The sequence below is a fragment of the Podarcis erhardii genome (genome assembly GCF_964252035.2).
Source record: "Podarcis erhardii genome assembly, chromosome: 9".
NCBI classification, from domain to species: Eukaryota; Metazoa; Chordata; class Lepidosauria; order Squamata; family Lacertidae; genus Podarcis; species Podarcis erhardii.
This window is the reverse complement of record NC_138512.1, coordinates 74893728-74908854: the sequence shown is the minus strand read 5'-3', so window position 1 is coordinate 74908854 and position 15127 is coordinate 74893728. Positions and strand designations below refer to the sequence as shown.

Here is a 15127-nt window from a genome sequence, read left to right as displayed (position 1 = left end):
TGGCTGGCTGGGCCAGGGAGGTGATTAATGCCTCTTTGTGAGAGGTGGTGGGCCCTGCCTGCTTAAAGGTGGCAGTGTTAAAATACCTCTCCAAAAAACCCTCTCTGGATTCAGAAAATCTAAGTAATTTCCAGCCAGTTGCCAATCTCCCCTTCTTACGAGAAGATTCTTAAGTGGATGGTTGATCGTTTTGGCCCCAAGTGTGCCTCTTGGCGGAGGGGCGCATGAAACTAGCAGACAGCCACCACTGAGAAAGCCTGTTCTCAGGTTGTCATCCTCCACACCTCCCTCAGAGGGGGCACACAAGAAGCGAATGCAGGGTCCAGGTCGGTTCATGTGGGAAGTGGTGGTCCTTGGAAGTACAGTGGTACCTCGGGTTAAGTACTTAATTCGTTCTGGAGGTCCGTTCTTAACGTGAAACTGTTCTTAACCTGAAGCACCACTTTAGCTAATGGGGCCTCCCGCTGCTGCCGTAGCACGATTTCTGTTCTCATCCTGAAGCAAAGTTCTTAACCTGAGGTAATATTTCTGGGTTAGCGGAGTCTGTAACGTGAAGCGTATGTAACCCAAGGTATTGTACCACTGTATTGGGGTTATGAGCTGCTTAACCAGCACTTTGAATTGAGCCTACAAGCTACCTGATATCTATGCATACACACAAAGTCTTGCAAGTATCTTGAGATTAGCAGATACTATGGCATAAGCTTCTGTGGAGTAGAACCCACTTCATCAAATGAGGTGGGCTCTAGTCCACAAAAGCTTATGCCATTAAGGTGCCATAATACTCCGTTGTTTCTACTGCAGTACACAGGTACTTCTCCGGAAATTGTTGCTCTGTGCATAAGGCCCATTGTGTAGGAGGAGGGAAGAGAGAAAGAAGAGCTTTCTTCTTGCTTTTCTAGCTAAATATTTCTATTCACATACAGAACATTTTTCAGCACCTTCCCACAGTTATTTTATATTTAATTAAGTTTGTTAAAGCATTAAACAATTCTCCTCATTCTTTAAGCTGTTGTTTGTAATACATCTACTGCAACAGCAGCAATTCTAGTGCAAAGGCCACATTAATTCCTTGTAAAATGCCAGTTTTAACACCATAGGAACCCATATTACAAAGCAGAAACATACATTAGGAAGTTGTCACCTATCTATCACAATATCATTGTTTGAGAGTTGTGGTAACAGCCCAGAAGGTTCAGCCTGCTGGTCAAAACTAAAAGTTATGCAGTCCTACCGGGTTTTCACTTTTCCACTTCGGCAACACTGCCCACAAAAAAATTCCAGGAAGTTCTGAATCAAATATAAGCAACCTCATGGTCCTTTTCAGCAGAGGTTACACTTGCCAAGTGCATAAGTGAGCCTCAAATTCCTTTAATATATGAGCCAAGCAGCAAGAATCCCAGGGTGGGGGTGGGGAATATTTAGTTTTAAATTCAAGCAGCAGCAAGATGGTTTTCACATTTTAAAAAAGCAAAGCATAAATACAGAAACCATACACTTCATTATCGGTCATATTCAATAGCACTTTCTGGTAACCACCAGTACTTTAAAAGGAAAACCAAGCCAGTATAAAACGGAGGTATGAAATCCACATATATGCACAATCACACACCCACACCTGGGCATGTCTCTTGGAGATTCAAAGCACTGCACCTTCTGTTTCCATTAATACCACAGTATCTGCCATGCTCACTCTTTTAATCCAAAACGGGATAGATATCCTCCTATCACAAAATCAAGTTTGTTGCCTCTAAAAAAGAGGCCCGGGCTAACTGGAAAGTGTCTAAGCGGAACTAAGAACTACCTTTCCTGTACAGTCTATTTGCATATACCTCCAGCAGGTCTTTCAACCAAAAGGTGTGGGTTAACTAATCCCCTTCCTGCTTCCCTACCTACCAGGACACATGTTTACTATAAAATACATGCCATTTTATTCAGTGGGCAAGGTGGCAGGATGTAAAAAAAAAAAGAGAGCAAGAACACAGTAAATTAGCACAATAAATGCACTAATAATACAGTATCATAGCAAGCATTTAAATGCCATTAAAATATTTAAGAGAATAGGACAACTTCACCAGGCACCTAAAGACAGGTGCTTAGTGAAAATGACTCAGGCAGGAGTTCCACAGTCTGGATGTCACCACAGAGGAGATCATTTCTTCAGTAGCAATCTGCTGAAGCTCAGATCAGTGAAGGCTTCTGAATCAGATCTTAACAAGAAGTTAAGCTTCATGTAGAGAAGAGAGACTCTCCCAATACCCAAATCAACAAGGCAAAACCCAGCACCTTGAATTGGGCGGGGAAGTCAACTAACAGCATGCAAAGTTCTCCAAGTATTGGTTGTCAGAGTTTGCAACAGCCAGCTCCAACAGACATTGAGCCTGTTGCAATTTCCAGACAGCCTTCAAGGGCTGCACCATGCCTGCCACTCTCAGAGTCACTCTCAGGATCTAATTAGCAGCCACAGGAAATCCTAATCCTAGTTCTCCCCCATTCAGTCTCATTTGGCCCTTAAGGGAGTGGACTTGTTTAGTACCATTCCTTGTGTACAGAGAGCCGAACTAAAATCTGTCCCTCATCTCCGAGTAAAAATTTAAAAGGCATGTGGGCAGCCTGGCTGAAGGTTTTGGATTGTGCTTCAAGGTTTTATGAAGGCACTCTTTAGCTGCAAACCAAATTGCTTTCTATACTGATAAATATGCATACTTGTTCAGGAAATATACGAATTTCCAAATGGAATTTGAGCTTTTAGAAGTGCTTAGTGTTGTGTTTCCCACTGCAATGTGGAATAGTGGTTACAGTGTCAGACTAGGACCTGGGAAACCTGTACAGTAGTCTCTGACAACACAGTTCTGTTAGCGCAATGACTTTGGGCAATGCAAAATAACTTCTCCCTATCACTGCATGTCCTCCCAAATCTGTTCTGGGGTTTCCCCCAATCTTCCAGAACATATTTTGGGAGGGTGGATGGAGAAGAGAGAAAGGCAAAATTTAATTGTGCAAGTGGAAATCCTTGTGCAAGCAGAAATACTTCTTTGGATATTGCCCCAGGGTTAAAATCCCCACTCAGCCATCAACCTCACTGGGTGAACTATCTTAGACAGCTTTTTTGAGGATAAAATTGGGAATGAAGGAACCATGCATGTCACTTTGAGCTCCTTAGATGAAAGGTGGGATATAAATGCAGTGGTAGCAGTAATCATCATCAACAGGAATTGAAAAAAGTCAATAAGTACCTCCTCTGGATATCTAGGAATTTTTGCATTTAGAAAGGACCAGCATTAGTCCTCAAAAGAGAGGACAGCATCACTAATAATAATAGTAATAGTAATAGTAATAGTAATAGTAATAGTAATAGTAATAATAATAATAATAATAATAATAAAGCATCAAGCATTAAAAACTTGCCTAAACAGGGCTGCCTTCAGATGTCTTCTAAAAGTCAGATAGTTATTAATTTCCTTGACATCTGATGGGAGGGCATTCCACAGGGCGGGCGCCACTACCAAGAAGGTCCTCTGCCACTAAAAGGTATTCCAACAGTTGCAAGAAACAGTTTTAATTAAACAGAACTACCCTAGTTCCTGTCTTCACACCACAGATCCCAGTGCATTACAGCAGAATGTCTTCCTCAGGAGCACTGTTTTAATAATATATTCTTATGCTTGCTCCAAAGAGCACTGTCAACACTACATAGTTCAACAATGTAATGTATAAAGTAAAACCATAGCCAGCATTGGCATTGGTGTAGTGTCATGTTGACAAGCAGTGGATGTCACTGATAGATGGAGCAAAAAGAAGGAATTTGTAATGCAATTCCCAGGTCTGCCATACACTTTTACCACCATGGTTATTAAGGTAAAGGTAAAGGTACCCCTGACCATTAGGTCCAGTTGTGACCGACTCTGGGGTTGCGGCGCTCATCTTGCTCTATGGGCCGAGGGAGCCGGCGTTTGTCCACAGACAGCTTCCGGGTCATGTGGCCAGCATGACTAAGCCACTTCTGGTAAACCAGAGCAGCGCATGGAAACGCCGTTTACCTTCCCGCCAGAGCGGTTCCTATTTATCTACTTGCACTTTGACGTGCTTTCGAACTGCTAGGTTGGCAGGAGCTGGGACCGAGCAACGGGAGCTCACCCCGTTGCGGGGATTCGAACCGCCGACCTTCTGATAGGCAAGTCCTAGGCTCTGTGGTTTAACCCACAGCGCCACCCGCGTCCCTACCATGGCTATTACTAGCACACAATAATATGTGCCAGGAGCAAGACAGAACACTCTTCTCCTTTCAAAATAGACTTCAGGAAAAGCATGAATATTAACTGTGTGATAGAAACTTGTACAGATCATGAGGACTGTTGAGCCTTAAAATACTAACACAAGACCCAAAATTGTAGAAAGACCAGTCATGTCCTAGTTCACATGCCTATCTAACTATTGCTTGGTTACAGCTTGTGGAGAATCTGGAGAAAGCTAAACCACAAGCCCAAGTTCGGACAACATGCTACGCAAACTATGACTTAAGCTTAGTACAGCACAGAAGCAAAACTGCTGCCATCTCCCCTCCAAGAGCCCACATATTTGCAGTAAGCCATTGCTTGGCTTAGTATAGCATGTCATGACACTATCAAACAGGTAGAAAGATGAGAAAGGAGAAAACATTCTTAAGAAATACTTTAACAAACAATAATCCCTTAAAACCCTTCTTTACCTTGAGATCAAGTCATATGCAACACAGATCAGAACCATACCAAAAGGCTCGTGACACCTCATGGTTTAGAGTAAACCATATTGAGAATCTCCATATATTCCAGGAAAGGGAACCTGGCCTCTGCCCAAGGAGCTCTACACTCTCTCACTAATTTCTACCAGTAAAGTTCTTCCCTTTGGTTTGCTACAGCCCAAAAAACAATTTGGTTTTTTAAATAAAAGAATTGGGTTATTTCTGACTTTCAAGTTAAGCTTGGGTGTATCTGGTTTGTTCTCATTGTTTGGGGGCAGGAGGAGGAAGAAATGAAAATAGAGGGTTTCAAACAGGAAAGCTCCCGATGCTGTATAATTACCCAATACAGGCAGCATGTAAATCCTTGCAGTGTCAGACCTACAATGACTCTCACACATTCGAGAGGTTCATTTTCAAAATGAATAATTAGCAGGGACAACTCACAGATTGGGTAGATGGCTCCTTTGAAAGTTCACCACAGCAGAAGAAACCAACTTTCCTACCAACTGTTGAGTTTTTGCATATTACAATTAAAAAGGCACCCAGCCAGCTCACTGCCAGGTAGGGCAAGGATGCCAGTCATCTGACAGCCAAATATGGCCAACTAATCCTATTACTGTATTTAATACTTAGCATTTATAGAGCACCTTCAAAGACCTACACCTTCAAATACCTGCAGTTCTTCACACAGAATGCTTAAGAACATCCACGTGTAAACGTTATCTTATTTTATTATATCATGGAGTAATCTTCAAATATCTGAATGGCTGCCCCATGGAGGATGGAGTCAGCTTGTTTTCTCCTGCTCCGAATGCTAGGATCTGAACCAATGACTTCAAGTTACAAGATATCAGATTCCGACTCATCAGGAATAACTTTTTGGTGATAAGAGCTGTTCAGCAGTAGAACAGACTCCCACAGAAATTTGATGGCCATCTGTCATGTATTATTTAGTTGAGATTCCTGCATTGCAGGGGGTTGGAATGGATGTCCTTTGGTGGTACCTTTCAACTCTAGGATTCTATCTAATAGCACTGGTAGGAAATCTTGCTTTCCAGACTTCAGGACCACCCATCCGCACACAAACTTTTAGAACCACAACCTAACTCTCCCTAAAAAGCTTGTTTTGCCCTTTCATCTTCCTAGTTAAGCTCCACAACACAGCCTTCCTTGCTAGCTTTCTGAAAAGGAACACAACTCCAAAGATTTAGAGATGAGGAACATGTGGCCCTCCACTCCAGATGTTAGATTACAACTCACATCATTCCCAACCCCTGGCCATGCTGGCCAGAGCTAATGAGGAATGGAATCCAACAACATCCAGAGGGCTATAGGTTCCCCATCGGTGGTTTAGGCAGAAATATGAGGTCACAAAAGTGATCATCTCAGCAGTATAGAATACAAGTGTGGAGGACAGAGGATTACTACTGGGACCATTCTATTGCACTTGCCCTTTGAACTGGCATGACATTTTCTTCTTGATGAAATGCTCTGAATGACTTGAAGGTCAGTGCCACCAATAAATCTGGTCCAATAAATTAACACTTTTAATTAATTTAAAGGGTAGGGTGATCATCATGCAAGTCAATCATCTGAGGCACCCATTTTCTCCATACCTTTTTTTTTTAATGTGGGAAAGAAAACCTACCAAAAAAATTCCATTGGCATACATTATGAAGACAACACAATCAGAGTATCTTGCATCCAAGAGAATCAAGTCTTAAGCTGCCACATGTTGGGGGAGATAAGACTCAAATATAATGATGATTCTGTTAAAGCTTCAGAAACAAAACAGCCCAAATTCCTTGCTTTTAAAGTTTTAGGATCCTCAAGCCTACTGAAGGGTATTTCTTTTTTTGCGGGGGGGGGGGGGTTGGAGTTAGTATAACAAGGCAATACTAAATTATTCTTGAAAATTAAAGCCTGGTTCTCATGCACTTATATGAGAAAAGTGGGGAAGGTTGTAAAAAGCTTAGCAGAATCTCACAATAAAATTAAATCCAGACAAAATCCTCACAAGTAAAAATCCTGCTTGTTTTGTCACAGATGTCATATCAATTTCTCTCCTCGGTCCTGGAGAAAAATCTGCTCTGGGAAATTAAACATATAGCAATATACAATCCATCCATGCAGCTGTAAAGAGTTAATCTCCTCCAGCCAACTGCCAGGTATATTCTCCAATATAATCAAACCTAACTAATCTACAGTGTGTCCAGACATTATAGATGTATATCTGCATGGCTTTGGTGGAAACCAGATCTGCTATCATATCTGTGCCACTGAGTGATTAATTCCATGGTTTTGTTCTGACCTAGATGAACACATACATGAAGGCATTTTGAAATACTGAATAGATATGTATTGCTGAATCCTCTGAAAAGTTCCTCCTGGGAGACTCTTGAGAATTTATCTGTGGCTTCCAGTTTAATGCATTATATTTCATATGGATAGCAATGGTGGTTGAGCAGGATAAAGAAGATGGTTAATCTGAAGTCACTAAGGATGGAGTAGGTATATGGGGCAAGAAAAATAATACTTACAAAGGATAAGTTGCCAGAAACAGCTTTGGTGATCTGAGCTTCAAAGCAATGATTTTCAAATTGTGTTCCAGGGAATACTGGGGTTCCTCAGGAACTCATCATGATTTATCTACTGAAAATAACAGCACTGGGGGGTGATGTTTTCCTGAAAGGCAACTCACCACCACACTTCCACTTCTGCAGCCACAGCAACATTCTAGGACAGTGGCTCCATAACTTTTTGCATAGATCACTTGAAAATTGCTTAGGGTTTTGGCGGGCTGCCTAAAATATTTTCTGCCTGCTGGAGCAACTGCAATACATTGTGCTAGACGCTGCATGAATTTCAATTGCATTTCTATACTTCTTTTATCTTTGCATTACAGTTGGTAGTCCATAGAATTAAAATTGTAATACAATAAAATACAATGTAATAAATAAAAGAAGCCTTAAAAATACAATTAAAAAACAATATAAATATTTAAGGTGGACCTGCTGAATGAAACTCGCAGACCGCTGGTGGTCTGCAGAATGAAAGTGAATGAAGTCCTACAAGAAAGGTCCAGGACCCTCTATTCACCTGAATATGTTGCCCATAACTCTTTAAAGAATCATTTTAAATAAACACAAATCGCAGTAGAATGGGTTCCTTAAACACAGAAAATTTGGAAGCAAGATCCCAAGAGGTTGTGACAGGTACGTACTATATATCAGATTATGTCTGCCCCCTGCCAGAAACATGCACCCTACTGTCTAAATACAAAACCCTCCCTCCATATAAAAATAGCATGCCAGTGTTCTATGTCCTGGTCATGCCATTTTCCTGTGTATAGAGAGTTATACCCATGAGAGCATGGGTAAACATGCATCTCCACAATATGTATCCTGAAACTCTTCTTCCCCTTCTGGAGCTGAAATGTAGACTATTTTGCAAAATCTAGGGCATACATAATTGATACTTGCAACACTATTAACCAACTTGTTTTGTTGGCTGCAGCTCCATTGGATACCAAACTAAACGAGCCATTAAAAGGACCCACTGGATCCTTCCACTTCCAAGTTGCTGTACAGTGACCAACTTACCACCTCAGGCCTAGTTTGGAAAAATGGTGGGAAGGCAGGGGTCAGAATCGGAATGGGAGAAATCACTTTATAGTGTCCTACCATTAACCAGCAAACACAGAAATCAGAAACACTGAATCAATGCTTTAAAAAATATGACTGTCCCTATGAGATAGCAGAGTTCTCTTTTGGAAAACAGATGTGCATTACGATTCCCTTTTAAAAACAACACCACAATGCAGTGTAATTGCCCGTAGTGAATGCACAGCAGACATCACCCCTTGGGGGGGGGGGTTATCCTAGAGCTTTCTGCTGGTTGTATCAACTTACATGTTTTCCCTTGTTTCAAAACACTCTACCTTCCCCGAACCCATACACACCCTTCCCCGAGAGGCCTTCCTGTTGAGCTCTCCACTCAAAACAAAACCTCACACACAGGAATTCCATAAGAGTCATCGAAGCTTAAGAGATGAATGCAACATTTCACTGCTTTCCCCCTTAACCAACAGCAAACCCCTTCTGTGGCTGCAATCCTAAGGACAAACTGGGAGCCACATTACACTGAGCATAGCAGGACAGATGCATTTCCAAGGCATAGTTCTAAGGGCCAAACTAAACATTAGGAGCGAAAGAAAGGCAGAGGCAGCTATGGGAGGCTGCCCACTTCTTCATAACAGCAACAGGAGGAGGGAATTATATTTAACCCCCAAGATGCTGTTTGCCTCCTAGAGAAAAAATATAGGCCTCCTTGGAGCAAATATCACTCTAGGGGGACTTCTAACTGATAAAATCATGCAGTAGAAAGGATTGAACACACTTTCCTTCTCTGCTACGAACAAAATAGGCAGCCCCCCATCTGCATTTCCTTTTTAAATAAAAACCCACACATACGCCTACATTTCCTTACACACACATGAAATTTATCACAAGCAATCTTATATAACATGGGTAGGCATACTAAGGCCTAGGGGCCGGGTCCAGCCCAATCGCCTTCTAAATCCAGTCCGTGGACGGTCCGGGAGTCAGCATGTTTTTACATGAGTAGAATGTGTCCTTTAATTTAAAATACATCTCTGGGTTATTTGTGGGGCATAGGAATTCGTTTATTCCCCCCCCTAAAAAAAATATATAGTCTGGCCTCCCACAAGGTCTGAGGGACAGTGGACGGGCCCGCTGCTGAAAAAGTTTGCTGACCTGTAATGGTTGTAAGGGGTTACTTGTGCGTAAGTTGCCTTCAATTTCAGTTAGATTGCCTGGTTCACCATGCCTTGGCTGACAGCCCACACTCCGTGGCCAGTCAGTCGCTTGCAGCATCCGTCAGTGGGCGTTTCTTGAACCTCTTCCAGCATAAGAGCTGTTTGACGCCAAGTCTCCTCCTACTTTCCCTGCGCGGAACTTGTCTGCGCAAGTAAGGGGAAGGCAGAGACGTGTCAGCGCTCTCCCCACTAGTCTCTGGTGAAGGGTCTTGGAGCCCTGTCTCCAAATCCTCCATCTCCTTCTCTTCTCTACTGGTGTTATGCTGAATTCCTTCCCCCCTGCTGGTCCCCTCTCCGGCATCGCTCTGGAGCCTTGCCTCCACCTCTCGCTCTGATGTCAGTTCCCTGACAGACCCCTGCTATATAACATGCACTTTTGGTCATGAGGCTGCCAATTCCTCCTTTGGTAGTACCACTTGCAAGCAGGGTGAGCAGATTAATGATCCACAGGCCAGAGGTTCCCACCCGTGGCCTAAGCACGTTGAGCATCTTGGGCAGAACTAGGTCAATGAGGGGGTGGAGCAATTAGTCCCATCAGGATTCAGAGGTTGGCTGCCAGGACATTTTGGTCTAACCACACCCACATATGCAAAAGAAGATTCTTTCTTGGCACCCCGGCTTGACCTCTGAACTAGCCAATGGCATATAGATATCAGATGATGGATAGGTGGCAGCCCCAACCCACTGTCAAAGTTGTGCACTTCCCCACCCTGATGTAAAGGAGTGGGGTTTATAAATGCTATCAAATTACAATTTAGGCTTGGTACAGTTCTCCCAGGTGGGGCACAGAACTCCTGAATTAGGAGGTGGTTATGAATACCTGGACTGTGGGAATCATCAGCTGTTCCTGGGGGGATGATCACTCCATCTCGGGGGGGGGGGTGCAGTCTCCCATAAAAGCATTTAATATTCCTTTCCCCCAGTTGGCAGTAATGCATGTACATAATAAAAAAAAAGCTCTGCACATTTGCTTGTCAAACTGATGAGATACACCAGGCTGCTCCAGAAGGAGGTGAGAGTTAATGTGAAATTATTTTCAAAAGCTCTCCCTTTTTAAAAAAATAAATCCTTCCCTCCTTGTTCAAGAAGTTTAATAGCATTTAACTGGAGCAGCCCTTTGTACACAGGTTAGGATGTATGCTGATAACCACGGACACTCGTCTGCTACACATGGTTGCATATACTCAAGCAGCAGTGAACACAAGAACTGCTCCCCTTGCATGGACTAGCAAAGTTTCCTTAAGTTTCCTTTATTAAATTACCAGAATACCAATGTGAAGTCGCAATTATAAGGAGATGCCAAACTGGACCTGCATGTGACCTGCACCATAATCTGCTTTATAAAGGTCCCATTCATAGAATGTCCTCACAGTTGAAAACAAAAGAGAACCCGCAGCTACTCTACAGGACATTTAGGCCAAGGGAGGATCCCATGACTGTCAAAAACAGACAGTATATGGTTGTTAAGCATCAGCAAAGCAGGGAAAAGGCCACACCTCTGTGTGCTCCCATTCTGTACTTTTTAATACTAACTTGCATCAGTAGAAAGAGAGCAGGCATTTTTGCCTTTCGGTATGTCCTACAGACAAATCTAGGCAACCTCTCTCCAATGTGGACAAAAAACCTCAAGGTGATAGAGACTAAAAAGATCATGTCTGCTCTTTTTATTCTGTTGGCAAGCAGAAGTCACTTTCATATTCCTGTAATGCTATCTAATTTACTGGCACTTGTTTTAATAAGTGATTTTGTGGTACTACAGATAAAATCCAATTTGCCAAACACATCTAAAGTACTGGGATTTCTTATGCATATGTGTGAACTGATGACACTATGTTGAAATCCATTATAATGAACAACAGTATAAGACTTTTTCATTATCTAGTTAGGAATAGAGTCCCTGCTCAGACATGACACTCACTGGGTGAATTTGAGCCAGTCCTCTATCTCTCAGCCTAACCTACCACAGGTTTGCTGTAAAGATACGTGGAGAAGTAAAAGAGCCACATATGCTATCTTTGGAGGTAGAATGGAATTAAGACTATTTCAGTAGAAAAGTTCACATCAGCTACAAAAGGTCAGAACTACACCCCAAAGAGTATTATCTGTGAAATGAGATAGACTGCTGATTCAGAAACAACATTTCCGCTTGCCTATTGGTGGTAGCAGTCACAGTATTAATTGGATTTATTCATCACTTGTAACGAAATGTCTCAAAGCAACTTACAATGATAAAAGCCTATAGAGCAGAAGGTATTTTAAAATTTGTCAACAATACGCTGGTCTGGTTTGCAAGCAATCCTGCAAAACTACAGAGGCAGTGTGAACTTTACTGAGGGTGGACCATGAACCCCAGAACTCCACATTGGTCAACAATGCCCCCCACTCCAAATGCAGAATATGTACCTATGCAACAACCACAACAGAAACAACTTAAAAGTCCATAATATGACTGGGAAAACAAAACACATTGCCTCAGTCTGGCCTGAACAGAACTGGCAAGTATTACACATATGCATAAAAATGGCATAAGCTTATTAAAGGGTAAGCTTATTAAATGGCTAACAATAAGCACTCCTGGTTTCCAGTCGTAAGGCACACACAGTTTCAACTGCCTGGCTTTCATGACAAATAAAAAAGTTAATTCAGTCAATACACTGAATGCACATGCATTTCCTGTGCATTCTGATCAGGATCAGAAAAGGAGCCCAATGAACCCGACTGCTCTTTTTGCCGACAGCAAATCCACTGGAAGCTGGACACTAGCTGCACTATGAACTAGAGGTATATGCACATTTAATTCTTAAACCCATTTATCTTTGATGCAGCTGAAACTGTAACTCCTATTCACGTTCAGAAATTTAAGACAGATTGTTTTTGCTAGCAAATTTCAAATACTTTCCCTCTAGAAAGACTGACCTGAAGCTTTTTTCCCACAAAAGCAAAAAATAAATAAAATCCCCAACAACTCCTGCCGTTGCATCTGCTGAATTGTTTTGTAGCACTAAGCATGGCAGATTCTAGTGATCCATGCACGCCATCCGCTCCCTTCCCATTATGCCTCTCTCTTCTAGAAATCCCCAGACAAAAAACAGAAAAGAAAACCCACAAGCATTTTCACAGCATCCGGTACATTCTCAAACTTTCCCAGAGCTGGAGGGAGAGAGAAAAGTGGTTACCAATTCCTAACCTAACACAGAAATTCAAGCATTGGAAGAACACTGCACACAGCATAGTTTAGCCCCAGAGGCCCCCGGCAGGGCCAGACCCATTCAGTTTACAACAAAAAGTCAGCACCTCGAAACAAATCAAGTATGGAAATAGACAACATTAAAATGGGCCAGAATTCCTTTCACGCCAATATCTGCTGCTCCCAGGTTTTAATGTCATTCTATATTTAGCATGAGAAAGAGAGAAAAGAATCACTCCCTTCCTTCCTGTCATTTTTTCCATCCCTGGATGACACCCCAGAATATAAAAAAAATAAGTCAATTACATCTGAACTGGACTTTTGCTCCGCCCAGTCAAGCACTACTAACTGGAAGTGGAGCAGGCTTCTCTACAAATGTCTGGAAGGAACAGTACATGGGAGTACATCAGCACATGTGTATGTGCACACACAGCAAGAACTAGAAGACTGTCCTCACCCCTCAACAGGTTTTGCTTATGAGTGAAAACTTGATCCAAGATGAAGAGAAAGATATGGTGAGGGAGTTGTGGAGGGCAACAGCTGAGATGTGGGGAAGGGCCATAGCTCAAGAGCAGAACATCTGACTGTATGTAGAAGGCCCCAGGTTCAAATCTCAGCATCATCTTTTGGACTGGCAGAGATTCCATGCTCGAAATCTTGGAGAGCTGCTGCCAGTCTGTGTAGCACCTACCAAACTAGATGGACCCAACAGTCTGACTCAGCATAAGGCAGCTGCTTGTGTGCCAAAAAGAATGACGGAAAATGCGAAGCCATAACTAAATCTAGTTTTGTCACTTCTGTGACCAACTAGATTCCTAGCCCATCACTCTTACATACTTATGCCGTTTTGCTCTTGGTCCAATGCCATTACCGTATTTTTCGCTCTATAAGACACACCAGACCACAAGACGCACCTAGTTTTGGGAGGAGGAAAACAAGAAAAAAAATATTCTGAATCTCAGAAGCCAGAACAGCAATAGGGATCACTGCACAGTGAAAGCAGCAATCCCTCTTGCTGTTCTGGCTTCTGGGATAGCTGTGCAGCCTGCATTCGCTCCATAAGACGCACACACATTTCCCCTTACTTTTAAGGAGGGGAAAAGTGAGTCTTATAGAGCAAAAAATACGGTATATTGCAAAAAGGTAGTGTTCTCAACCACCAAAAGAATCTAGTAATTCCAAAACTTAGTTTGTAGTGCATGTTTTGTTTCTATTGCCTACTGTGTCTTTCATTTCCATACCTATGCATAGGTACCATATATATTGGTCATACAATGATAGGATCTGTCCAGGAATTTCGAGGCAACCTCCACAATTAACTGTAATAAAAAGCAACACAAGAGGAAAACCCCTTATGCATTTCCACAAGCGAGGTCATTGTTTCCTTTTTAAAGCTAAGGCTTGTTCTCAACCAAGTTTCACTTTCAAGGTGGTGGTTTGGATGAATAACAAATGATAGTCCATTTCAGCAGCTTTCCAAATAGCATGGAATTGGTGTGTGTTATAAGTAGTTAGTCCAATAAGGTCATATTAACCATTCTGGAGCCACTGGGAACCACATAAATACAAGCTTTGTGAATGCTTCGAGAAGGTAAATTGACTGGAAGATGGGCGTCCTGTGTACATGTTAGTGTGGTGAGTGCCGTACATAAATCAGGATGTGCCTCGGCAAGAGATAGGGCAAAAAGAGAAGGAATGATGCTCCTATTCCTGGTTATGGGTAGGAGAGATTATGGTAAGTAATGGCAGGGAGAAAGAGATATAGTTGGAGATGGGTGGGGCCCAGATGGCTGCTGACCATACCTCTCCCTAATCCTCCATCCACATTGCAGTTATTTGGTGGGCAAGCTATTGAGTCATTTCCCTGACTCTGTTTTTGAAGTGTGCTGCTATGTTTCTGCTTTTCTGGGATTTGATTGTTTCTTCTGGTATTATATTGTTATTACCTGCCCTCCATCCTAAGGTGCCAGGGTGGGTGACAACAACTAAAACACAAAATTGAAAGCAGTTTAAAACAACTTACAATCACAAAAATATGGTGGGTGCTAAAATATGCATCTCAAGCATCAAAAGCCAAGGGCAAAGAGGCGCTTTTATTTTTTAAAAGTTTGTTTGTTCTACATAGGGTGCCTTTGTCATTGTTGTTCTTCTAAACCACTTAAGAGACTGTTCTGGTATTAAGTAGCATCTAAATATATGAAATAGTTAAACGAACCTTAAGTAACTACTACTCACCTGCTGGGAGTAAGAATTACTTTCAGAAGGCTACATAAATAATGTGTATATTCAGGCATGCTAGTAATTTTTGTAGAATAGTAGTTTTTGTAGGCTTCTGTGCTACGATACCTTGGTTCTCGAATGGCTTAGTTGCCGAATAAATCGG

General features: G+C 42.2%; 1 protein-coding gene and 1 long non-coding RNA gene across 4 annotated transcripts in view; one reads left to right on the top strand and one right to left on the bottom strand.

Annotated features, from left to right (window-relative positions):
• The window catches only part of PTPRA (protein tyrosine phosphatase receptor type A), a 138167-nt gene that overhangs the window by 115559 nt on the left and 7481 nt on the right, over positions 1 to 15127 (bottom strand). The window lies entirely within an intron of this gene.
• Positions 3461 to 15127, top strand: part of LOC309350495 — a 122730-nt gene continuing 111063 nt past the window's right edge. Inside the window, exon 1 of the long non-coding RNA XR_014160436.1 lies at positions 3461 to 3513. This is a non-coding gene — a long non-coding RNA (uncharacterized lncRNA). The remainder of the gene's footprint in view (positions 3514 to 15127) is intronic.